Source organism: Callorhinus ursinus, unplaced genomic scaffold (genome assembly GCF_003265705.2).
Source record: "Callorhinus ursinus isolate GAN/ISIS: 27379988/994484 unplaced genomic scaffold, GSC_fseal_2.0 scaffold12, whole genome shotgun sequence".
NCBI classification, from domain to species: Eukaryota; Metazoa; Chordata; class Mammalia; order Carnivora; family Otariidae; genus Callorhinus; species Callorhinus ursinus.
In genome coordinates, this window is record NW_027397074.1 from 36,713,967 (window position 1) to 36,741,327 (window position 27,361).

General features: G+C 38.3%; 1 protein-coding gene across 1 annotated transcript in view; it reads right to left on the minus strand.

The window, feature by feature from the left end:
• MACC1 (MET transcriptional regulator MACC1) overlaps positions 1-27,361 on the minus strand; it is a 226,412-nt gene that overhangs the window by 52,868 nt on the left and 146,183 nt on the right. The gene's annotated exons all lie outside the window — the stretch shown is intronic.

Below are 27,361 nucleotides of genomic sequence, written 5' to 3' on the forward strand. Positions count from 1 at the left end.
ATCTGGTATACTTGGGGTTAGAGTCCTTGACCAGACAAAAGAAAAGAAATTCACCTCTTATGACCAGATCCTTACATAAATTTAAGTGAAGACCTATTTGTGTATTTATTTTTATTATACTTCTTAAGCAAGCCACCTATCCTCCTGACATCTTTCATCACTTAAAAGTTAAGATAATGGTTACTACATATGTAATATAATAATAATAGTAATGATAAAAATTAATAATAGTTTGGTGATTGATATTTCATAATATTTTCACTCAACTCAATTTTCTACATATCTTTTGCATTCTTTCTCAATTAGAATGTGTTACATAAGGAAGGACATTGTAGGGGCGCCTGGGTGGTTCAGTTGGTTAAGTGTCTGCCTTAGGCTCAGGTCATGATCTCTGGGTCCTGGGATAGAACCCTGCATTGGGCTCCCTGCTCAGCAGGGAGTCTGCTTCTCCCTCTCCCTCTGCCTCTCCCCCCGCTTGTGCTCTCTCACTCTATCTCTCAAATAAATAAAATTAAAAAAAAAAAAGGACATTCTAGATCTCTCTCCAGGCTTTGCTGCTATATACCAGATGCCAAAAATAATATACACTAGAACTCTGGAACTCTCTGAAGAAGCCATACAGGATATTTAGTGATTCTTTTGTCTGTGTCCCTTGTAGGAAGCAGCTGATCTATTACTGTCACATTTGAGTCTTAGCTCAAGTTTGCATCGATTTTTTAAATTTTAGATATGAAAATAAGTCAAATTATAAACCCCCTTCCACTATCCTGGCTGTTGAATCAAATGCTGTCAGCTAATGTAATACATATTATTTACATGATTTCCTTAGTCATTTAGAGCAACATTTTCGCAATGACATAGTGACCTTCTAACATACAAATCTGACTATGACGTCGCCTTTCCTAAAACACTTCAGTGTCGTTTCACACCTCTTTGTGGAAGTTAAAATTCCTTAGCATGAAATATAAGAGCTGTTATTTTGCTCTTGCTTATTGCTCCATTCCTTGCCACTTACTGCCATATTCCACATTCTTTCTCTTTGCCTTCTAGCTGGGCCTGCAGCCTTGCTAAACTGCTTACAGTTTTCCAAAACACACCGTATCTCCAGCTCCCATTCCTGCCTCTGTTCATGTTCCTTGGAATGCCTGGGGACCCCCACCTCCATCTCTTTATTTCCCTGACTCAATCAGAGGTCACATATCTGGACATGTCAACCCTCTAGAATATTGACTAGAATCTGAGATAAAATTAAACAGGTCCCCAAATGCGCTAAAATCAATGTTATAAACACCTAAGAGAAATCAAACTTAAAGCCTGTTGACTCTAACTTCCTATAAGAACTATTTTCTGGTTTCTGTGTTTACAACAGATTAGAAAGAGCAACTTTGAAAAAAGAAGTGGGCTGACAGAGAAGCCTGGTTATCAGCAAGAGTTGCAATATGAAAAAGCTGAACAACAGCAAAGGAAAAGACCAGAAAAAAATTAAAACTTTTATAGAGTTTTATGGAGTGCAATATAGAGTAACCTACATCATTCAGAAATAATTTATTTTTAGTGTATACTTAATATACATTGGTAGGAAATTTTGTAAGACATTTTTAGAAAGACTGTGATAAAATGTTTAAAAACCATGAAGGGGATGGTACAGAAAGAACAGGACTTTATTTTAATCTAAACGGATTAAACTTATGTGGAATATTGCATAATCTAGATAAGTACAGTATTACTTTAGTTGAAAATATTGACATATAAGAATAAAGTTGTTCTATACCAGTGGAAGTTTCCAAATCGCCAATGGCCATATATTTCTTTCCTAACTGTCCTGAATTTTGACAATAACTATTCAAAGGAAAAAAATTTATATGTCATTCATATGTTTTTACCCTCAGTGATACCGATTCATGATATTTGTATTTAAAAGAGATCTTGGCAGGGGAGCAGAGGTGGGCTGGCTTAGTTAATAGAGCATGTGACTCTTGATCTCAGGGTCATGAGTTTGAGCCCCACATTGGGCATAGAGATTACTCTATTTTTCTTTTAAAGATTTTATTTATTATTATTTATTTATTTATTATTTATTTATTTATATATTTGAGAGGGAGAGGCGGTGGGGGCAGCAGAAGGAGAGGAGAGAGAGAATCCCAAGCTGACTCCACAAGGAACATGGAGCTCGAGGTGGAGCTCAATCCCACAACCCTGAGATCATGACCTGAGCTGAAATCAAGAATAAGATGTTCCACCGACTGAGCACCACCCAGGAGCCCTTAGAATTACTTAAAAAAAAAAAAGTTAAAAATAAAAAGAGATTTTAGGAGCAGTTCGCCATATATAATAGCAGTTTCAGTTTGCCTAAAGTATATTCTAAAATCTTAGCATAGATGTTTTATGATGTAAATACCTATAAGGCTATAGAGGTAAGAAAAACAGTATATAGGGACTTCCCAGGTGTCCTGAAGGTATTGGAGTCCACGCGGTTATAAGAATGAATGATAATTAACTTGATTGAAAGAAATGGTAGCTCAGAAGAACATTCTATGCCCTTGCACAGTTCCCACACAAAATTTGGGAAAAGAAACATTAGTTTTCATTAATGCATATTCTGTAAAAAAAAAAAAAATCCACAGGGGGTCTTGCATTCTGTCACAAGAATAGGAAAAAATGTTTTCAATGACAAAGGGTCACTTTCTCTCTTAGCATTAACTAGATATTTCCTTCTGGGATGAATGATATCACTACTCAGTTATTTCCTTCTGAGCTGTAACTAGAAAAACCCTTTCATTTTACTGCCTATTACCAAGTAGGGGTGAAAAGTGAGTCTCCACTAAATATTTCTGATTCACACTCTCCTTTTTCATTTCTCCATTGTGACCTGCCCACACATAACACATTTCTGTTATTTAAGGTTCTTCTTATAGTTCTTTTTTTAGCATTCCCCCAATACCATTTTATCTGTCATTTTATATACATGATGAAATACATGCATTGAAAAAGACTAAACATATATATTCTCTGTAGAATCTACTATTTCTCCTCCTAAAAGATTGAAATTTAAAAAAATAACTAAGAATTAAAATAGCAGACATATGTAGTACGTGCCTGGAAAATTTATAATAAATTCAGAAAATAATATTCTTATAATAGGTCCTTAATCAACAGCCTAAGATGCCTTTTCTAATATCCCTATAGCCATCTCCACTGAAAGATAGTTGGGAGCCTCATTGCATATGAGAAACACTGAAGTAACTAGCTAAGGCAAGGCTGTTCAAAATGGACCCTGAATCTGGGTGGGGAGTCTTCCTTTTCAAAACTATCTTATTCACAAAATCCAAATGGAATCTGTGAGCAATAGCATCCCTGGATAAATTGCAGCCTTTTATAAGAACACTCTCCAAATGTGGTTCTGCGGGAATCCGAAGACTCAATTTTAATTCCAGGGTCTATCACTTAACACTTACAAGCTGTGTGACCATGAGTTATTTACTTCTTTTTGAGTTTCAGTGTGCTCACTGGTAAAACATATATGATAATAGTACCTATAACTCACACATAGGTACCACGTACATGTTAAAGCATTTATTAGCAACGCCTGTCATGCAGTTATTTCTTATCATTAAGGTAAGTAGTTATTGTAGAAAAGAGACACTGGTAAAATTAAAGATCAGTTGTGGAATCCATTTGCATTACCTTTAGGTGATAACATCAGAGTACACAATTATATCCTTACTCTCCTTAGCCACATATGGTTTCCTCACGGTCATTTCAGGAAGGGGACTGGATAGTCTGTGTTTTTGTAAGCCCCAAGTAAGGATAACACAAGAAAATACTCAGTTCCAGAAATGCCATCACTAATGGAAGGCTATCAGGAGATTGGGGCCATTCTCGGAAGAGCTGCTTTCTAGCCATTACTCTTTTGAGACCAAAGCCACACTAAGAATACAGAGAGGACCACGTGCAAAAACAGAAGTCAGTTATCAGTTCTGTGTAGCTTCCTTTCTGTCAGAAATAGTACTGCTTGTTTGTTCTTCCTTGTGAAAGGCAGCACAAAAGAGGAGATGGAAGAGTTTCAAAGATGTGGTTAATTTGTAGACTAGGGAACCAGCTGAGGTGAATAAAAGGATTAGTATGGGACAAAAGGAACACAACAACTCAGTTTGGATTCTAAATCAGATTTCTGAGATCACCTGACTCAGCTCAATGCAAAGCCTCTTCATTCAAAATCTTTTTACACCCACTAACATGAGAAAAATGAGTAACCATAAAACAAAGTGAAACAAATACTGATGTTGGAAGGACATGTTCAAGGGTATTAGCAAAGGAAAGTTGTGACCCTCACCGAAACAAAATGTTAATAAATGTGGACAACAGACTGGACTGGGGAGAAAAACACCATTCCCCTTTAAATGCCGGGGGCAGTGAAAAAGAGCAGTGTGCCACTCTTCTGCTCCTAATAGTCTTCTCTCTTCCTGACTGAAGTCTTGGGTTTTTACCTGAATTATTTGAAATGTGAATTTCTTCCTTACATTTTCTAAAGAATAAAAGTAAAACATTAAATATCACAATTTTGAAATGCTGTGGTTTTTTACTTCAGGAAAGAGCAAGGTAATGGGAACTAATATGGATATTTTAAATTCTATGTATCACACACATAGGCCATCCTTTTTGATTAGTTACGTTGCTAAGTATTTGCATGAATTATCTTGTCAATCTTCACAATAATCCAGTAAGGTAGAGCTATTTTTTTCCTACTTTACGAGTAAGGGAATAGTCTTAGAGAAGCTAAATAATTTCCTAAAATAAGCTCAGTAGCTTGTGGGAGAGGAAAGGTCCACCAAGGTCTTACCTGCCTGTGAATGTTGTTTGACTGTAGTTCACCACACTGCTGGAGAGACTCAGGATAAACTGGCAGAGCCTGATTTCTACAAGGACTTAAGGGTTAGCTTTCCAAGGGTGGCTGCCTCCCTACCATTCTAGACAACAATGGTGGGCAGTAAGTCTCTGCTCAAGGCTTACTTCTTCCTTTTGTGAGGGCTGAATTATCCTCCTGATTCAAACTAAAAAGGCTAAGACCAAATGCATTGCCACGTTGAGCAGATCAGTAATGAGCATGCACAAGGATTCCTGGCAGAAAGGATTAAAAAGTAAATAGCTTATTTTGAAAGAGTGAGCCTTAGGACAAATGAAATTCATTCTTTTAAGTGAGGGAATGTAGATTTTGGCACATAAACTTCTTTGCTTAAGAAAGAAGTTATTAATCTATGCCTCAAGTTGTAAATAATTAAGTTAGATTCTTTCAGAACCCAGAGCCCTCCGTGTTAATGATGAAAGCAATCAGGACTTTGTTATTCCATTCTGTTGTTAGCCTTGACAACGGCTGAGAAGAGACTAAGGTAACACTGGATCCTGAGATTTAGCTAGGTTCCCATGTTAGTTATTGAATCATCTTTGTTCCAGCTCACCTCCAACACTGTTGTATCTCATCCCCAATCTCCTCCTCTAGACTGGGTGTGAACCTCACCTCTAGCTCTTCACTGCATAAAGCCTTATACGGATTAGCAATGATCTCATGTAATTTATCTGTTATATCTCAACGACACAGTTAATTCCTCAAGGCCCAGGACCAGAGCATATATGTCTTCTTAATCCTGGGATGCAATGCAAGAGTGTGAAAGTACTTTACATGGATAAACCAAAACAAAACATTTGGTATTGTAAGTTTTCACAAGCCTAGCATGGTTCCGAGCATACAGAATCACAGCATTCTATCACAGCAATAAAAAGAGCTGAGCCCTTTTATATTTGCGAGGCACTTCAAATATGAAATAGTTATAAAACAAATAGCAACTATAATCCAGTTCTAAGAGCTATGCTTGTATTATGTTATTCAGTTCTCACAAACACCATGTTAGGAAGGGATGACAGTCTGCTGAGTCTCATTCCAGAACCTACTTCTTTAATACTCCTATTGAGAGGACCCAGAGCTAGGAAGAATTTCAAGTCTTCAATTTACAGATGGAGAAATAAAGACCCAGAGAGGGTAACCAGCTTGCATATGGTTAACTACTATTAAATGGCAGAACAGAGCCAGAACGTAGTCTCCTAGTCATCAACTCAGAGTTCTTCACAACACGCCTCCCTGTATGGGAGGCAATCCATACATGTAATTTGTGTGCAGTTTTAGTGTTTTAAAGGAAAACTGAGTAATCTCAAAGTTTCTGGGTTCCTCGTGTACTCAGTTATCTTTGCATATGAGTTATCTTTTACAAAACAGGAATACATAACTAATTGTTTTAAAGGTAGTAGCATCCTTGCCACTTAATGTTGGATGAAAGCATATCTCTCAGCTACTAAGCAGAGAGGTCAGTGAAGAGAGTGGAATGATTTGAGATTCTGCTTGGTGAGGAATTTCAAGTAAGATTCTGCTTGATAAGGTATTCTGCTGAAATTTTTTTCTAGCAGAAAAATGGGGTTTAGGCTTTTTTTTTAATTTGTTTTAATTTTTTTAGATTTATTTTTGCCTACCAGGTATTTGAAACATAAGAAAAAGTACGGAATGTTTGTTCTGTTTGTTCATGTTCATACAAGCATCCATGTCCAAAAATAACTAGATTAAACACATCTTAATATTTTACTGTATGTGGTTCAAAGCCCATTTAGAAAAAAAAAAATAGAAACAGCCAATGCCCCACTACTCATCTGTTTCCTCCTCTCTCTAAATGTGATTGCTTTTCTGAAATTGCCATGCATTTCCCCTCTGCATGTCTTTAACACATTTACTACATAGGTAAGAACATACTCATAGATAATACAGAATAATTTTGCATACTCAGAAATGTATATGAAGGGCTACGTATTGTGTAAAACCTTTTTAACTGTACTTTCTTCGCTCATCATGCTTTTGTTTTAGCTTTTAGTTAGAAGGTGTTGTCTTTAGGTACATAAATTATATTCTTAGGTGTGAAGGCAGATGACAAGTGGGAGCATAAGATAGGATTATGAGGGAAAACACATATTTAAATAGCTGCTTCCCATAAGGCAAAGGCTCTTGTGTATCTTAAATTATGTATTCATGATTTTGATGCAGGTGTTGTACTTCTTAAAGAACATGAGAAACTGACATAATAAAATTGGAGTGGAGACATAACAACGTCAAGTATTAGGCATAGGGAACCAAGCTGTAAAACATCATAAGAGAATCTAGAACAAAGGAGAGGCACCGAAGAAGGGTGGAGAATTCCAAATGGTCTGGGGTCCTAGTTCTACTCAGCCCTCAGGCCAATTGCCCCTTCACTGCCTCACCGATACTTCTGCCCCACCTGCCCCCATCTCTTGTGCTTACAATGACTCTTTAGCCTCTCTCTGTCCAGTTTTGAGTTACAGTCCTGGCAAGAAATACCACTGGAACCTCCTTCTCTTCCTTTCCTTTGAAACCTAGCCACCCAACAAGATCTAGAAGTCCCCCACGTGCCCCAGGAGCACTCTTGCAAATGTCTTCCCTTTGACAAATTATTTTGCACTTCTTACTTGCTGCATTATTCATGCATTTAGTCTGAGAAAACTCCTCGAGGCATTTTATTCCTTTTGACACAAATTTCTCATTTCCTATACCTGTTGTTGTGTGACTAAAGCATAAGCAGTTATAAGTAATTTTAATAACTCAGTGGCTTCTTGGGTGATATTTCTCCAGGACTCTACTGTCATACCATATAAAATGTATGCTACTGGTTTTATAACAGGTAAAAAGATGAGTAAGAAACTCTGAAGGTTAGACCAATAAGAGTGCTGGTCTCTCACCCAAATACTAGATCAATGCCAGAAGCACCACCACGGGGAGCCAAGCTACCTACAAAGGAATGATTTGTGTACATCACTTAATCACTTTGCACATCACTGTTTACAATTCCTTATTTGATGTTCACAAGAGTAAGAGGTTAAAAAAAGAGTGATATTTAAAGCCGTAGACTGCTCTTCCTCCTAATTTGCCACTGTCTTCACATGTATCATTACAGAGTACGGAGGCAAAAAGCTAGATAGAGCCTTGCTTTTGGGAAAGCCAAATCAAAGAGGTAAACACAGAATGCACTGAGTATAAGAAGGAAGAATGAAGGGGAGTAAGTCAGAGGGGGAGACGAACCAGGAGAGATGATGGACTCTGAAAAACAAACTGAGGTTTCTGGAGGGGAGGAGGGTGGGGGGATGGGTTAGCCTGGTGATGGGTATTGAGGAGGGCACATTCTGCATGGAGCACTGGGTGTTATGAACAAACAATGAATCATGGAACAGTACACCAAAACAAATTATGTAATATATGGTGATTAACATAACAATAAAAAAATCTAAAAAAAAAAAAAGCAGTATAAGGACAGTGTTTCCTAGAGGGGCTTGCCTACCCTGATACGGTCCACTTGGCTGTCGACATTTTAATGAAATAAACAAATTCGGCCTAATCAACCTAGATATCTGTAATAATATCTGGAAAGTTTTATAATTCCAAACTGCATTAAGATCACAAAAGATTAGGTGAGAATGTAATAATCTGCAGTTGGGACTGGCAATTCTGTTTTGCTACTGTAACCCTAGCCACGTGTCTCTGATAGAAGGTGTGGAGTATGTGTGGCCCATAATAAACGTTCTTTCTCTTAGCCCCATACACACACACTGGCACCTGGAGAATGTTCTCTCACTCCACACGAAGTCTAGATAGTGCCTAGGACTTAAACATGTCTTCTCTAGTCTGTTTATATTTGCCTCTTATGTGCCATACATGGCAATGTCATGGGTTAAATTATGACCTCCCCAAAATTCATATGTTGAAGTTCCAGTGCCCCATACCTCAGAATGTAGCTACATTTGGAGATAAGATCTGAAAAGCGATACTTCAGTTAAAATGAGGCCCTTAGGGTAGGGCCCAAATTCAATATGACTATGCCCTTGTAAGAAGAGGAAGGGACAACAGGGCTATCAGAGAGTTGACCATGGGAAGAGACAGCAGAAGGGAGGCCAGCTATAAGCCAAGGAGAGAGACCTCAGGAGAAACCAACCCTGCTGGCACCTCAATCTTGGACTTGCAATTTCCAGGACTATAAGAAAATAAATTCCTGCTGCTTAAGCCACTCAGTCTGTGCTATTTTCTTATGGCAGCCCTAGCTAATGAATGTAATGGCAAAGAACGTAAGTCTTGGAAACTTCGAATGTACTAAATGGGCTACTCTGCAATCAAAAGAAAGCATCACCTGGGGTCTCGAGTTCTCAAAGACCCTCATCGACACACCCAAGTCTTTGTGTTTTGTCCTACACCAAGAACTGACTCTTCTTTTGTTCGGCTTTGTGCATGGCTTGTTAGTCATCCTTTATGTCATGGATTCTTGTGATTGATAGAGACCCAGCAACTTTAGATCCTGAGCATTGAGAAGAAACGAATTCTACGTGGTCTGCTCTCAGGCACACTATCTAAAAGATAATCAGAACTTTTCCATGAAGAATAACCTCTTGTCATCAGATCTTCTAGGTACAGAATATGTCTATCAACTTCTTCACTGTGATATCCACTGATAAAACAACCTCCCTTTTGTTAAAAACTTTTATATACAATGCATTCTAAGCAGTTTCTTGAACTGGTTTTGGGCAGGTTTAGAAAATTCATCCTACCACACTCACAGTACTGTACAGTTAAATTTGGCATAAAAAGTATATCCTCGTAACTGCTTATGTCTGGTTTCTGAAATTACTTTGCAGCTTCCAGTTCCTTCTTATCAAGGTACCAGTGATGACCACTAACTGAGGTAGGTTTCTGTTTTCATTCTGCCTGAATTCCTCTTCATCTAGTTTCTGTTTTCCATGCTGTTCTTTTCCCTTTGGGGATTGATCCCTTCTCAGTGTCTGGATCCTTACTTCTGAATTTCTGCTTATATAGTTCCCCAAAATGTACACAAGAAGAATAGTTAGCAATAAATGGGTTTCTTTTCATTGTAAGATCTTCTGACCTATGCACTGCATTTCCAATGAGTTACTATATATTTGCTGGGTCAATTGATTCTGATAATTATACCCAAATGAATGTGACTGATACTCAGTCAAACTGCTTCACTGGTGAGTTTATCCAACCATTTTGGAAGCCATGATATTAATCCAGGAACATCCTATGATTACATATATTCCTACCTAATACATAACTTTAGATAATCCTGTCACAGATATGCTTTGATAGTCCACAATTTCATTTGGTAGAGTGTTTTAGAGAGCTGCATCAAGCCCCTTGCTCCAGGGATTCTTTCCAGTTACTTTATCCAATATCCAGAAAGTATTTATTATTAAAATGTTTACTTTTTTTCCTAAACAGAGGAACAACTGTCAAAGTCACATCTTCACAGTTAATTATAACTAGGCCTCTCTCAAGGTCTACTTCCTGTACAAAGTACTTTGTCACAGAATTATTTCTACTTAAGCACTGTTTAGTCAGGATTGTAGCTTTTCTAAGACTTTTTTAAACAGTGGAATGTTTTGGAAATACAATCTCCTTTATTAATGTAAGAGCCCTGCCCGTAAACTTGAGTTAATTCTGTTGAGTCAGAACTTACTGATGGATTCCTGAATTTACCCAGAGTTTTAAACGTTGTGTTCCAAGTGCCCTTTGCCCCTAAGGAATCAAGGAGCGCATTAATGTAATATTTAATAAGGAACCTTGTGTAAGATTTTAGAAACTTTCCATTTGAAGGTGCTTTTTGCTCCTAGATAATACAGACACTATCAATACACAAATAGGGCTGGGAAGGCAGGAGAGCCGGTTGATTGTACTTACTCTGCATTCCCAGGGCATAGGAAAATTGGACTTGAAGAAATAGGTAGTCCAGGCAGTAGAAAAGTCTTCAAGTCCACTATTTTTACTACTTGCAGCAACTGAAATTAACTGTCAAGTGAACTTTGAATCTAGCTAAATGCAAGTATACAAAATAACAACTTATGGTTAACACAAGCATGTCTGCTGTTTGCCACAAAACCACAGGGGAAGCAACAGGACGGACCTGCGGTACCCAACAGATCTCACTACTTTCCATGTTTACCACGTTTTGCAAGTCCTTTAAGATAATAAGCATTCATTCAAGGACTTTCTACATGTGAATTCAACCACTGACCAATTATTTTTTCTGCCATGTCTATAATTATCTATTTACACACTTAGCTCTTCCACTAGATAGAAGATGATGTAATAATGGAAAGATTTCTTTTATTTATGTCTCATGCTGTGTGTAATGATTTAGACATGGTAGACAAACAATGAATATTGTTTTCTCGGAAGTAGTTACTTCATGTATTGTTCTAAGAATAATAGGCCTACTTCCATTCATTTTGCCAATGAGAAAAAAGAAGAGGGAAAGAGGAGAAGGAGGAAGGTGAGGAGGAAGAGGAAGAAAAAGAAAAAAAAGATTAGAGGAGCCTGGCATTGACTAGAATCCCATAATTAAAGTACTCGATTCCCACTGAAATTTGTTTGGATCATTGCTCATGCATATGATGCCAGACTTGGCACAAATCGGTGATCCTTAAAGGCTAATGGACAGGTTGGTGGATAACTGCATCCATGTAGAGTCACTGTCATGTTCTAGGTAGCCCTGAGAAAGATTTCCAAAGACTCTGCAAAAATTGCATTTAGACATTTAAAAGCTTTTCACATCTTCTCCATGTTTTAAATTTAATGTACAGGTGAACACACCTAACACTGGTCTTCACAAACCAAATAACCACTTGAGCAACTACTCTTTCCATAAACCTGCCAGTAAAGTCACAACTGGTTTGACTACTACATATTCTTTTGACTGAGTTAAGTTAATAATTCAGTGTTTCATAGTCAGTAAAATTGGCAACCGAGCAATAAACTCACAGATACTTAAAAGATTCTTCACATCAGCATGGTGTGGGTTTTATCAGGCCTGGCCCTCAGCCAAAATTTTAATTAGCAAGATTTGCTTTCAATATCTCTCCCTATCACCTTTGCACCTTGTATTTACTTCAAGTTTTGTCTTTTTCACAAAACAGCCTGTCTCCAAGTCAGGGGCACCTTCTTGCTACTTCTCATGACTCCCTTCACCTATAAAAATAGGCCATGTCCCTTCATTAACATGGGTTTAACTACTGTAATTACTTGAGTTATGGTACAAAATGCCAGGCAACGATTTCAAAGTGTTATCCTTCCCAGTTGCCACTTTTATTTTTTATCAGTGACTTCCAGTGTTTTGCACCTGGGGTAGCCAACTGTCTCAGTTCGCCTGGGACTTTCCTGGTTTCAACAACGAAAATCCCAACTCTCAGGAAACCCCTCTGTCCTTGGCAAACTGAGAAGGTTTTTTAATCTGACCGCACTGGAAGGACTCTCAAAAAATGATAATTGGGGAACACTTTTTTACCCTTCTCTCTCCAATTGCAGTTCCCAGTTGGAGATTTTTCTACTTCCTCTCAAATCCCTGTTCAGAATAATCTATTTGGCCCCCTCAGGAGTCCAGCATATCCTGTCTTTCTTCCCCACCCACCACACTCTTCAAGACAAATTTCCCAGATTTGCTTGCTCAGTGTGCTTTCTGGGTGATCTAAGCCTTCTATTATTTCTGTTTGCGCAATAAGAGACATTTGCCTTCCCAGGCATCTCCATGTTCACATAAAAAAAATAAACAAATAAATAAAGGAGTCCAGATTTATATCACAGTCCCCACCCATGACATTCAGTCTGTTCTTAGACTGTCTTCATATTCCCCACCTGTCAAAAGAACGTACTTTATCTGCAGCACTCAGAACCTTTAGCGACAACAAAGAAAACCCAAGGGAAATTCTCTACAAGTACGTATTATCCAGACCAATATTTTTCATTAGTTCTAATAAGCAGAGTTAGATGTTATATCTTGCCTGAGGTAAAAAGACAATGCAGTGAAAGGGTTCCACCTTTCCAGTGTTATTTATTTTTATGTATTTATTTTTTTTGTCAAGGGTCTGCCATCGCTTCTCAAACATCTATGATTTGTCTGTGATAAAGAAACAAGGAAGCAAAAATTTTAAAAGCTCATTACGGGACTGTTTAAAATTCATTTGAGAAGGTTCTGGGGGAAGATGGCATAGTAGAAGGCCCCTCGGCTCACCTTGCCTCACAGACACAAGTAGATAACACTCACATCGGTGTAAATAACCTAGAAAAGGACCCAAAGACAGGCAGAATAAATCTCACAACAAAATGCAGAGAAGAGGCCACTTGGAAGAGGGCAGGAAGGGCAGAGACATGGTCAGGAACTAAACTCCCGGGACTGTCCACAGGATGAAGGAGTGCTAGGGGTGCCGAGATGGGAGAGAAACACACCCCTATACCAGGGAGCCCCTGTGGGGAAGAGAAACTCCCATAACATTTGGCTTTGAAAACCAGAGAGGCTGGATTTTATGAGTTCTTACAACTAGCGGGACTTAAAACTCGGAATTTTAAAAGATCAGCAGGCTCAGCTTGAGGAGAGTGGGAGGGTGAGAGAAAACTGGCCCACCCTTAAAAAGAGAGCACAAAAAACCAGTCTGTGGAGATACAGCATAGAAGCAGCAGTTTGAAAGGCATATAAGGGATATATAGGAGGGAGAGTTATTTATTAATTTCAGAGCTTGCCCAGAGGGACAGAAATCTCTGGGGAACTCCCCCAGGACAAAGGAACTAACAGGCACCGTTTCCTTGCCCCCTACACTCCCACCAGCATAAACACATGACCACCTGCTGGACTTGATACTTAGCTCACCAGCACTGCCATGCCATGCTCCTTTCCCATGCTGTGCTTCCTCAAATCTACCCCTCTGGACAGTCTGTCTCAGTCTCGGTGCTGCAGGGCCCCTCATGCAGAGGAGCTGCCACACTCAAAGCTTGTTAGCACTGCCACCTTGCTGCCCTACTCTGCTGTGCTGTGCTTCTACAGAGGTGGACAGGCCACTTCAATCCTGGCACTGCAAGGCCCCTCACAGAGAGGACCTAGGGCACACAAAGCTTGCTAGTGCTGCTGTCAGGCTGCATCCCCCATGTCCCCCGCTGTGCTTCAGGGGATCTGCCCTCTATAATATGCTGTTGACCAGAGCCAGATATCACAGGCCTGGCAGTATGCAATCAGCCCCATACAGTGGGAAGCACCACTCCAAAGTGACTCCTCCATAGACAGAGGGAAAGATAACCACATGCACAATTCAGATGGAGGCCCCAGGAATGGGCTAGAGGTAGACAACTGGTCTGACTGCAGGCCCGACCCACCAACAAAAGCTTCTCAGGGTACAATACAGGGAAAGCACCTTGCAGTTTGGTGCTACTGGATCTCTGGCAAATGCCTGCTCTGACTCAATTCAAGCCCAGGGAGTCCCCAGACTAAACCAGCAGCATAAAACATACTCTTCTCAAGGGCACGTGTAACATTCTCCAGAATAGATCACATATTAGTCCACAAAACAAGTTTCCACAAATTCAAAAAGATCAAAGCCATCCCAGGCATCTTTTCTGACTACAGTGCTATGAAACTACAAATCAACCACAAGAAAAAAAATCTGGAAAGAGCACAAATACATGGAGATTAAATAACATGCTACTAAATCATGAATGGGTAAACCAAACAATCAACAAGGAAATAAAAAAATACATGGAGACAAAAATGAAAATAGAGTAATCCAAAAATTTGGGGATGCAGCAAAAGCTGCTCGAAGAGGGAAGTTTATAGCAACACAGGCCCTTGAGAAGCAAGAAAAATCTCAAATGAACCTCACCTTACATATAAGGGGGCTAGAAAAAGAAGGACAAAATCTAAAACCAGTAGTAGAAAGGAAATAAGACAACAGAACAGATCAATGAAAGCAGGAGCTGGTTCTTTGAAAAGATCAACAAAATTGATAGCTACACTCATAAAAAAAAAAATGGGTATGAGAGAGAGAGGACTCAATTAAACAAAATCAGAAGTAAAGGGGGAAAAATAACAACTGACACCACAGAATACAATGGATTAGACGACAATATTATGAAAAATTATATGCCAACAAATTGGAAAACCTAGAAGTTACTAGACAACCTTGGACAACCTAGATGTTACTAGAAACATATAACCTCCCAAAATTTAATCAGGAAGAAACAGAAAATTAAACAGACTGATTACCAGTAATGAAATTGAATTAGTAATTAAAAACTCCCATCAAACAAAAGCCCAGGACCACATGGCTTCAAGGCCATTCTACCAAACATTCAAAGAAGAATTAATTCCAATAAATGAATGAATGAATGAATAAATAAATAAATAAATAAGTTATTTAATACCTATTCTTCTCAAACTATTCCAAAAAATAGAAGAGGGAGGAAAACATCTAAATTCATTCTGTGAGGCCAGCATTACCTTGATACCAAAACCAAAGAAAGACACTACAAGAAAAGAGAACCAAAATATCTCTGATGAGCATAGAAGCAAAAATCCTCAACATAATATTAGCACTCTGAATCCAACACTATATTAAAAAAAAAATCATTCACCGTGATCAAGTGGGATTTATTCCTGGAATGCAGGGTGGTTCAATATTTCCAAATCAATCAATGTGATATATCCCATCAATAAGGTAAAAAACATACAATCATTTTAATAGATTCAGAAAAAACATTTGACAAAGTATAACATCCATTCATGAAAAAACCCTCAACAAAGGTTTAGAGGGAACATACCTCAACATAATAAAGTTCTTATATGAAAAACCCATGTGAACATCATACTCAATGGGGAAAAGCTGAGAACTTTTCCCCTAAGGTTAGGAACAACACAAGGACATCTACTCTCACCACTTTTATTCGATATAGTACTGGAAGTACTAGCCGCAGAAATCAGAGAAGAAAAAGGAATAAAAGGCACCCAAATTGGTAAGGAAGAAGTAAACTCACTATTTGCCAATGACATGACACTATATATAGAAAACCATGAAGACTCCACCAAAAAACTATTAGAACTGACAAATGATTTCAGCAGAGTCACAGGATATAAAATCAATGTACAGAAATCCATTGCATTTCTATACACTAATAATGAGGCAACAGAAAGAGAAATTAAGAAAACAATCCCATTTACAATTTCACCAAAAATAATAAAATGCCTAGGAATAAATTTAACCAGAGGTGAAAGACCTATACTCTGAAAACTATAAAACACTGATGAAGAAAATGAAGATGACACAAACAAATGGAAAGATAATCCATGCTCATAGATTGGAAGAATAAATATTGCTAAAATGTCCATACTGTCCAAAGCAATTTACAGATTTAATGCAATCCCTATCAAAATACCAGGAGCATTTTTCACAGACCTAGAACAAATAATCCTAAAACTTGTACAGAACAATAAAAGACCCCAAATAGCCAAGACAATCTTGAAAAAGAAAAACAAAACTGGAAGTATCACAATTCCAGACTTCAAGTTATATTACAAAGCTGTAGTAATCAAAACAGTATAGACATTAGATCAATGAAAAAGGATACAAAGCCCAGAAACAAACCCAAGATTGTATGGTCAAGAAATCTTCAACAAAAGTGGTAAGAATATGCAATGGGAAAAAAAATCTCTTCAATAAATGGTGTTGGGAAAATTGGACAGCTACAAACAAAAGAATGAAACTGGACCACTTTCTCACACCATACAAAAAAATAAACTCAAAATGGATTAAAGACCTGAATGTGAGACCTGAAACTATGAAAGTCCTAGATGAGAACACAGGCAGTGATTTCTCTGACATTGGCCGTAGCGACATTTTTCTAGATATATTTGCTAAGGCAAGAGAAATATAAGCAAAAATCAACTTTTGGGACTACATCAAAATAAAAACTTCTGCACAGCAAAGGAAACAATCAACAAAACTAAAAGGCAACCTACTGACTGCAAATGCCATATCTGATAAAGAATTAGTATCCAAAATATATAAAGAACTTATACAACTCAACACCCAAAAAACAAATAATCTAATTTAAAAAAATAGGCAGAAGACATGAACGGACATTTCTCCAAAGAAGCCAGCCAGATGGCCAAAAGACATGAAAAAACACTCAACATCACTCATCATCAGGGAAATACAAATCCAAACTACAATGAGGTATTACTTCACACCTGTCAGAATGGCTAAAATCAAAAACACAAGAAACAACAAGTGTTGTTGAGGATGTGGAGAAAAAGGAATTCTCTTGCACTGTTGATGGGAATGCAAAGTGGTGCAGCCACTGGAAAACAGTATGGAGGTTCTGAAAAAATTAAAAGTAGACCTACCCTATGATCTAGTAATTGTACTCCTGGATATTTACTCAAAGAATACAGAAACACTAAATCAAAAGGATATATTCACCCCTATGTTTATAGCAGCATTATTTATAATAAAGCGAAATTATGGGGCGCCTGGGTGGCTCAGTTGGTTAAGCGACTGCCTTCGGCTCAGGTCATGATCCTGGAGTCCCGGGATCGAGTCCCGCATCGGGCTCCCTGCTCAGCGGGGAGTCTGCTTCTCCCTCTGACCCTCCCCCCCTCATGTACTCTCTCTCTCTCTCTCATTCTCGTTCTCTCAAATAAATAAATAAATAAATCTTTAAAAAAATATATAATAAAGCGAAATTATGGAACCAACCCAAGTGTCCAACAACAGATGAATGGATAAAGAAGATGTGATATGTATATCCCATGGAATATTCAGTCATAAAAAAGAATGAAATCCTGGTATTTGCAACAACATAGATGGAACCAGACAGTATAATGCTAAGCAAAATAAGTCACAGAAAGACAAATACCATACAATCTCACTCATATGTGGAACCTAAGAAACCAAACAAATGAACAACGGAAAAAAAGAGAGAGAGACAAACCATGAAACAGACTCTTAACTCTAGAGAACAAACTGATGGTTACTAGAGGGGAGGTGGGGGGGGGTGAAATCGATGAAGGGGATTAAGATTATCCTATGTGTACTTAATCATGTACACTTAATCATGATGTGTCCTGAGTAATGTATAGAATAGTCAAATCACTATATTGTACACCTAAAACTAATATCACACTGTATGTTACCTATATTGGAATTAAAATTAAAAACTTAATAAATAAAAAAACAATTTAAAGAAAAAAAAGCATTTGAACAAAGTAGTTGATTTTAGTAAATAAATACCAAAATTGACCAAATCATTTTTGTTATGAGCTAACTGTGCCCCCTAAATTCATATGTTGAAGTCCTAACCCTCAGTACCTAACAGTGTGATTGCACAGGTGATAAGGTTTTTCATAGGTAATTAAATTAAAATGGGGTCACTAGGGTGGGCCTTAATCTAACATGATTTGTGTCCTTAAAAGAAGAGATTGGGCCGCAGACACATGCACCAAGGTAAAACCCTGTAAAGACATGAGGAGAAGATAACCATCTCTAAGCCAGGAGAGAGTTCTGGAAGAGGTCCTTCCCTCATGGTCCCAGAAGAAACCAGTGCTGCCAAAACTTCGATCTAACCTCCAGAATTGTGAGAAAATAAATTTCTGCTGTTTAAGCACCCAGCTGGTGGTACTTTGTTATGGCAGTGCTAGCAAATTAATACAGTTTTCCAGTAGATAAACAGAGAATATACCAAGTGGTCAAAATAGAGATCTCATTAAAGATAGATTTAGAACCTTGTTGGAGGCAGGAACCCAGGGCAGGTGGATTAATTACTTGCAGCGCATTTGCAGCTCTCACATGGAAACTTGGATTCATCCCTAAGCACACAGTAATCTTCTCAGCAATGAAAATGGAAAGAAATACAAAGGTTCTCTAAGAGTGTGAAAGGAAGGTTTTAGATTTTTTTTTTCTTCCAAACTATCAGTGAAACCTCTTAAAAATGGCTTTAGGAAGGTAACATCAAGTCCTCTCTCCTAGTCTTCTCACAAATAACCTTGACTGCTAATCTCTTATTTTGCCACAACCCACAGTATTCCACTCCACCCTGAAAAACAGAAAAATATGACATTTCCTCCTGAAGAGAATTTCTCCACACAGAGCAAACTGTGACTATAACTGAACACATTTTAAACAGGAACTGTACATCAAGAAAAAAAAATGTTTATGGGTTCTTAAAAATGGACAGGCTGAGTTGTGTGATCATGTGAATTATATCTTAAAAAGCTGGTATGTATGTATAACAAACAAACACACCACCTTTGTCAGCGTATTTCTTTCCTTTGGCCCTCTTTTTCACTGATGTCTTGGAATCATCTAACTCATCTTGTTCATATTGCTGTTCGAATTTCCCCTTAGGCAGCATTTAGAAGTTACTATGGATTCAAAAGAGGAGATAAAATTCTCCAATGAAAATCAGATGGCTGAGAAAGATAGAAATACCACTGATCTTGGGCGTGCTTTCATAATTGCCTTCAGAGAATATTCAAAAGATTTTGCCATGCTGTTTTTCACTGGTAGGTTATGCCACTCTATCCTAATGTTACAATTTTTATCAGTCAGTCATTCTGGGAACTCCTCTATCCCTCTCTTCCAGTCAGCTTCTTCCTGGCAGCAGGTGAGGTGATTCCATTAGGTTATGGGTCCTACTTTAAGAGCGAGGAATTAGGAATAATAGATTTGCCCCTGGACTTCCTGGGTCAGGTGAGCCCGTAATCTTGATGGGGTTTTAGACGGCTCTGTCATGCCATCAGCAATTTAGAAAGTGGTATGCAGAGGACAGATACTGCGGGTGAAATTCCATTTGCTTTGATTTAGTGCAGCAGTTTACAGAAGCAGGCCCATTACCCAGTCTTGTAAGAAGGACTCAGACAACTAGCTTCTTGAATTACACCTGAGGGAGAAAGTTACAGGAAATAGTGCAGACGCTAATCTCACCTCACATTTTTGGTTGAAAACTGATGCTGGCCTCCGCAACATTCATCTCCTTCCATTTCCAAAAACATTTCGATTACACCTGGTGATCAATGACTCCCAAACCAGGCGCTCTGGATGTATTGTCAAAGGAGGAGCCTGAGACCAGTTCTGGCCGATCAAATGACCACTGGTTACAGCTCTCCGTGATCGGCTGAGGGATGAGAACCACACCTAAGTTGGTCCAATCAGAGGGACCATTCTTGGGAGGTTACCAGGAAATACTCTTTTGTGCTCCCTATGCATCAGTGTTTGCTCAGAAAAGCAGAACCATCAGCACGTGATGTACACTGAGGATTTATCCTGCTGATTTGACCTTCCACATTTGTGAGAGCTGGTCAAAGTTTTGGCTGGCTCCTTCTTCTGTCTTGGTGCTGAGCCTGAAGTCATAGGTCAGGCTGGAAGAAAGCAAAGATGGACATGGACTGGGGAATAGCAGATAGAATTGAAATCTGTGTTTGTCGGACCCTGGCACTTATGCTGCTTTCTCCCTGTCTCCAAATCTGCAAGTTTGCTGCGGAGCGTAACCCACATAAGTGGTGCTCTCACTGTCAACGGGCATCCACACCTGGCCCGGATTTGGCGAAGCGGAAGGAAGAAAGAGAACCTAGGGAAACCGGCACTGCAGGCCAGGCAGCTGCCCCCAGCCCACCAACAAACCGAGTCAGGGTCTTACAGTGGGGCCTGAACCAAACCCACCCTCCAAGTCACAGTGGCTACTGCTCTACTGTGACCTTCCGGATATTCCACAAAGTTCATTTGAGGCCAACCTTAACCAGAAATATTCAGTTGTGGAGAACTCTGGGAAACATAGTTTGGTTTAGCCAAGTTGACAGACTCTGGAACATGGCAGGTGTTTGGCTGGAGGTGCTGCAGCTAACCCGAATGCTGAGGGGATAGCCCAGAGCGGCTATGCTGCTTTTGTGGAGCCCACGGATGAAACCAATGTAATCAAAGGCAGAGAGGCGGGAGAAAGAAGCAATTCCATCACATCCTTCAAGCCCCGAATCCAGTAATGCCTGAAACTACCCTAGAGCTTTCAGATGAGGGGGACAGTAAATTCTTTGTGCTTAAGCCAGTTTGAAGTGGGTTTTCTGACACCAGTTCCTCATAGCCTGCTAAAGGACAATCTTAACCTAGGGCTAATGTGTTTGCTTTAGCCGAACTTTCTCAGTCATTGTAAAGAGCAATCTGAAGCAGTGTGAAATCTATCTTGGAGAAAACCAAGCAGCAGTTAATTTGTAACTTATTATTGACCAGATAAGGAGAAAGAACATACTTTCCATTTTTAAAAAGACCAACACAAAGAGAGGAAGACAAGGTTTCCATTGTCCCTGAATAGTCTCCTTTTCTTAGACCATAATCAAACTCTTTTCTAAATCTCCCCTTCACTTTGCTTTCTTTCCACTTCACTCAGGGTGAGCACTGAGTACATATTTCCTGGGAGTAAGAGTGTATTTTCCTCCCACAAAATGAATTTTTCTAAGAAGGAATTTGTTAGATAATTCTCTTATGCCATTTAACCTAATATGTGTAAGATCAACATACACCAAATTTGCCAGTCCCAAAATCTGTTTAAAAGACTGAGCTTGGCAGAACCAGTTTAAGTAAAACTAGTAACTTCATCATGACTAAGTTTTGATTTTTAAGTACTAATCTTATATGGGTATGTTAAATGTCCCAGTACATTCCAAGGGTTCGAATGTAGACTTAAATATAGGAACATTTAAAAATCTGCTTCAGGCACAAAAGGACAGTCTCAAATATCTCTACGAACAGGAAAAAAAAAAAAAAAAAGTCATAGATCCTCCTACTTACCCAAAGAAGAACAATTCAAAAAGGAAATGATGGCAGAGGCTGAGATATGATACATAATGTTTAAGTGAGCTTGGCCAGTTCATCACCCTTCTCAGAGTCTCCTTCCCTTTAAATGTGGAACTACTCATTAGAAAGAGAACATCTGGGTATATATACACAATGGAATATTATGCAGCCATCAAAAGGAATGAGATCTTGCCATTTGCAACGACATGGATGGAACTGGAGGGTGTTATGCTTAGTGAAATAAGTCAATCAGAGAAAGACATGTATCATATGACCTCACTGATATGAGGAATTCTTAATCTCAGGAACAAACTGAGTGTTACTGGAGTGGTTGGGGGTGGGAGGGATGGGGTGGCTGGGTGATAGACATTGGGTAGGGCATGTGCTATGGTGAGCGCTGTGAATTGTGCAAGACTGTTGAATCACAGATCTGTACTTCTGAAACAAATAACGCAACATATTTTAAGAAAAAAGAAAAAGAAGAAGATAGCAGGAGAGGAAGAATGAAGGGGAGTAAGTCAGAGGGGGAGACGAACCATGAGAGACGATGGACTCTGAAAAACAAACTGAGGTTTCTAGAGGGGAGGAGGGTGGGGGGATGGGTTAGCCTGGTGATGGGTATTAAAGAGGGCACATTCTGCATGGAGCACTGGGTGTTATGAACAAACAATGAATCATGGAATACTACATCAAAAACAAATGATGTAATATATGGTGATTAACATAACAATAAAAAAAGAAAGAGAACATCTGGCTACCTTATTTAACAAGTGCCTATAATCGTTTTCTAATTCTACAACGAAAGTGAGGCATATAGATGGTTGTATTGATCACATTAGTTAAAAACATTTTTCCCAGTAGGGAAAATTAATTCAACAAGAAGTTTAACAAGTGATAGGCCAGTAAAAACAAGGCTTTCTCAAAAGAAACAAGGGCATCATTACATACATTTTGCAAAACCAACTTAACACATTGAAATTATTAATTACTAATCTCAAATTATTAACCTATTTTTACTCAAATGTGTTTACATTTCAAACAAGATGCTGAGTTCTCTATTTCAATTAGCTTTTCAATCAAAATTATCATTTTGAAATAGTAAGGTTTATATTAATTCACTGTGAAAAGTTCACTTTAAATAAATGGAGGTATCATATAGGGTGATTTGGGTCTTTTTATAATTTAAAAACTTTTTCTGATGGAATGCCATAAAAATTTGTTTTATCTAAAAGTAAGGTTTTCTGGCTTAACAAAGATTCTTTTATTTCTAGAGAAAGAAAGGAAACTGTAATTCAGTGGTTTTCAAAGTGGGGTCCCTGGGCCAGCAGCATCTGCATCACATGGAAACTTACCAGAAATGCAGGTTATTTTGTAACCCCACAGACCTGCTAAATCAGGAATTTGGGGGTGGAACCAAGCAGTCTGTATTCCAGCCAGCCCTCCACGGGATTCTGCTGCCACTGAAACTGGAGACTCCCTGCAGGTCTAAGGCCTTGCAGGGAGACTGGAGCGTGTCTGGTAGTGTGCTTTGGGTCAGTGCTTGTGAGGCTGCTGGCTGCCCTTCTAAGCAACCCTCATACACCACTGTCTAGTCTGTTTGAATAGTTGGGTGGTTTGCAGCTGTTCAAAACAGTACACACTGTAAAAGCCATTTCACTAGGTTATGTGAGTAATTGTGTGAAGTGCTGTAAAGTGCTTAGTATGTTCGTGTGTGTGTGTGCTATGTGTGCTATGCCTCACAGAGAGAGGACATTATTTTGATGTAGATTATTAGTATTTAAATTATTGGTCTTAGTTCACATTCTCTTCCTCCATACCAAATAAACAAAAAACCATGAAATAGCCTACTCATTAAATACTCGACATTTAAAACCAAGGGGAACTTTCAGGTTCACCTAGTTCAAGCCCTTTGTTTTATGGATGGGAAAACTGAAGGCTAGGGAGGCTGGGAGACAGGTCACAGGTCCCTTAGGAAGTAATAGGCAAAGATTAGAAGCCACAGCTCTTGACGACTCCTAGACTACTGTTTTGCAGAGGAAGCCATTCTTGCTGTATTCACTGCTACAACAGCAGGGCTTGCTCTGGGATTCTCTCCTTTGGCATTGCTAATTATTATCCAGTACTGATCTCTCCATCCTCACTCCCTCATAAATGAACTGACACTATTATTCAGAATTGCAAAGCTGTTATGTTTAAAACCTTCTGGATTACATAAGCTTAGATATACATAAAGAGAAAATCAAGGTGAAAAATACATGCAGAAGCCACAAATTTGTACATTTAGTGAAATCTTGATGCTGAATATGAGATAAACACCACATGCTACATATGTGCAAGTTCAAGTTTCCTGTGTGCATATAGTCACTTTTTATTTTGTATTGTAGACTAATAGATCTGCATGCAAGAAACCAACTTTCAACAATTATTTTATTCTGAAGAATGCCTTTGGGTTAACTGCACCTAGCATAATGCTAATATATGATCTTTGGAACTTCACTAAGTTACACAGCAGTACATGGGAAACAACTTCATATAGAAGAGGGGAAAATTATGTGGGAATCAGAAGAAAAAATATCTATTTTAATTAGAAAAGCCTCTAGCCACATAATTTTTCATTATTCTCCTTTTTCTTTATATTGCTTCAAATATTCCTTAGACATTAAAAAATTACAGAAAATATAATTTACAGCAGCATTGCATGAAAATTCAAGTTCTGAACCTTCTAATTATAGCATAGTATGATTTGAATGTACTCTATGGTATTTCCTTTTCCTTCTATTGTATTTCCATAGCACACATTCAAACCTGTTTATTGGCAGTGACATTTCTTAGACCAATGCCATCCATTCATGTAGTACATGCTGCTCCTTCCAGAAGTCTAGTCATCCTCAAGGTCAAAACTTCATGTGGTATTTTCTACATTACAGGACATGAAAGTGTGCTGTATCCATTATGGGTATGAACAGTTAATTATCTGCTCTCGCGTGCACCTCCTTAATTGGCCTTCATAGAAGGGCTTTAACAGAGGAAGTGGAGGGTCTGTGGCTTACGTAGAAAAATTGTTACACGTCAAGGGAGCACTGAACTAAAATCTCGACCTAATGCATCATTAGAGAAAAAGCCTGAGGTACTGAAAGAACTATCTATGATATTTCCACTTCCGAAATGCTTAAAAAAGCTTTAGATTAATGGCTCTTGATGCTTTTAATGATGTCAAGGCTGGGATTTAAGTGCCTTATTAATTCCCTTGATTTGCTGCCAAATATTAAAGGCAATCTGTGATTACTGAGTTAATCTTTTCTGATTATGAAATCCATTATAGGAAGAAAAATATAAAATTCAGAAAAGTAGAAATGATTCATAAAAATATTAGAATATATTTATAAGAACAGAATGTTTGGACATGGGTTTAAAATTCCTCTGGAAGGATTTGTTACAAGACTATAAGATATCTTTGTATATATTAATATTTAAGCCATTGCTTCATCCTTAAGTTGGACCTCATGTTTTTCATTTTTTAAACTCTTTTTAAACTTCCCAGCCACAGTCACAACACATGATGCGATATAAACCTGAAGTGATTTGTTTAATCTTACTACCCTAATCAGCTAACAGGATCTCTGTCTTCTCAGATCTTGGAGCCTGGAAAAACCCAGTTATTAATTCCGTACTATCTCTTCCCGAAATTCTCTGGTTTGCTGACATGTTAATAAGATTCCAAGAATGTTCTAAAGAAAGCAAAATCACCACTAAAAATGATTGTGTCCTGAACTTACGCATTGTTTTTATTTCCCCCCCGCCTCTGAATTTATTTTCAACTAAAATAAATTCTGTCCTTGAATGTGTGTACATAATTCCCTGGGCAGGCTATGTTCTCTTATTATCAAATATAAATATTGAAAGCCTCTAAGATTGTTCTTAAACCTAAATCAAATTACCTTTGCCAGCATAACAAATACCCCAGGGTGGGTGTATTAAAAGCTCTAAAAAGATTCTGATTTTACATTTTAGCCAAATGGACATGTTTTATTCAAGATCCCCAAACAAAATCCTTATTCAGCTCATCATATTACCTTTGAGGGTGTGTCTTTTCTTCCTTCACTCCTTCACCCTTTTAGGCCCATCCCACTCACTCCCTGCATCTCTTAAGCCCCCCTTTTGCCCAAGGGCTTCAGTGAATTGAGGGCCTACCTCTTCTACCCTTCCAGACTAGAAGCAATGCCTGATTCTCCTTTGGACTCATCATTTCTTTCCCAGGGCAAACATGCCCGATCCTTCGGATTCCTGTGATGGCCCTCTGTATCTCTATCCCTTGGCATCTCAGCCTGTCCCTTGCAGTTCTTATTACAGATCCAACTTTACATTTAACTGTATAATGTTTTAAACTGTTGCCTCTCTCTGTCACTGGGCAGTACTGAAGTCAGGGATCATGTTGTTTCTTCTATTGTTAAGCTTCAACATCTATGTGTCTGCCACAGAGTAGGTACACACATTCCATCTCTTGATTAAGTGACAATAAATGAATGACTGTCCAAAACACATCAACACTGACAGGTGGCTAAAGGATTTAACACATGAGTAAGCACAAACCATCTTTTTGTGAACTCTACCAGCAGTTAGCATTTTTACTGGCCTAAATTCCTATGTAGTCTCTGTTTTCCAAAAGCTTTATGAAGGGGTCTGGTAAGCACACACACACACACACACACACACACACAAACACACACACACGTTTACATGAGCATTCACACACACAGATATCAGTGTTTTGGGTGGTTAAGATTGCAATGGATTTCTTTTTTTTATTGTATTTTTTAAATTTTTTATTGTTATGTTAATCACCATACATCATTAGTTTTTGATGTAGTGTTCCATGATTCATTGTTTGTGCATAACACCCAGTGCTAAGATTGCAATGGATTTCTGATGATAAGTCATATCTCCTTTTGGCAGTCTTTCAAAAGATGGTGGAAAAGTACAGCAAACTTCACTTAAAATGAAATAGCTACCCTGTCCTTATAAGTTTTGATACGTATTTTTAATTTTTACTATTTTGCTATGTGCTATGTTTTTTAGAAAAATAAATAAAACCAGGTTTTGCAGACAGAAAACTTACTTTACATTGCCAAATAGCCCTGAGTGTCCTCTCCAGTCCTTAGTCTCTTCAGATGAAAAATGGGAAGAATTTTAGTAAAACTTCACTGAGAAATAAAAGAGATCAAATATAGAAAGCTTGTGGCCCTGTGCCTGTCGACAGAGTATGTGTTTGCTTCTGCTCTCTCTCGACCTGCCTACTGGTAAAACTCCAGTGTTCACCCTGGAGCCTCTAGTTTATCTGGGTATATCTGTGTGATATAATTACCCTAACAGTCACTTGTTTTAACTTAAAGAAATTAAAAATAACTTTGAAAGGGTCAGAGGGTATTATTTTCCTTTCTCAACAACAAAACAACTTAATGTTTGCATTTGAAACATATATAAAAAGACATGTTTGATTATAGAACCTATCCTTGGATTTTGTGTTAGGCTGTGTTTTCACCAGGAAAAAAATACTTTTTCAAACTTGAAAAAAAAAGTAATACTTTTCTGAGATTCCTTTCACACACACACACACACACACACACACACACACACACACACACACACA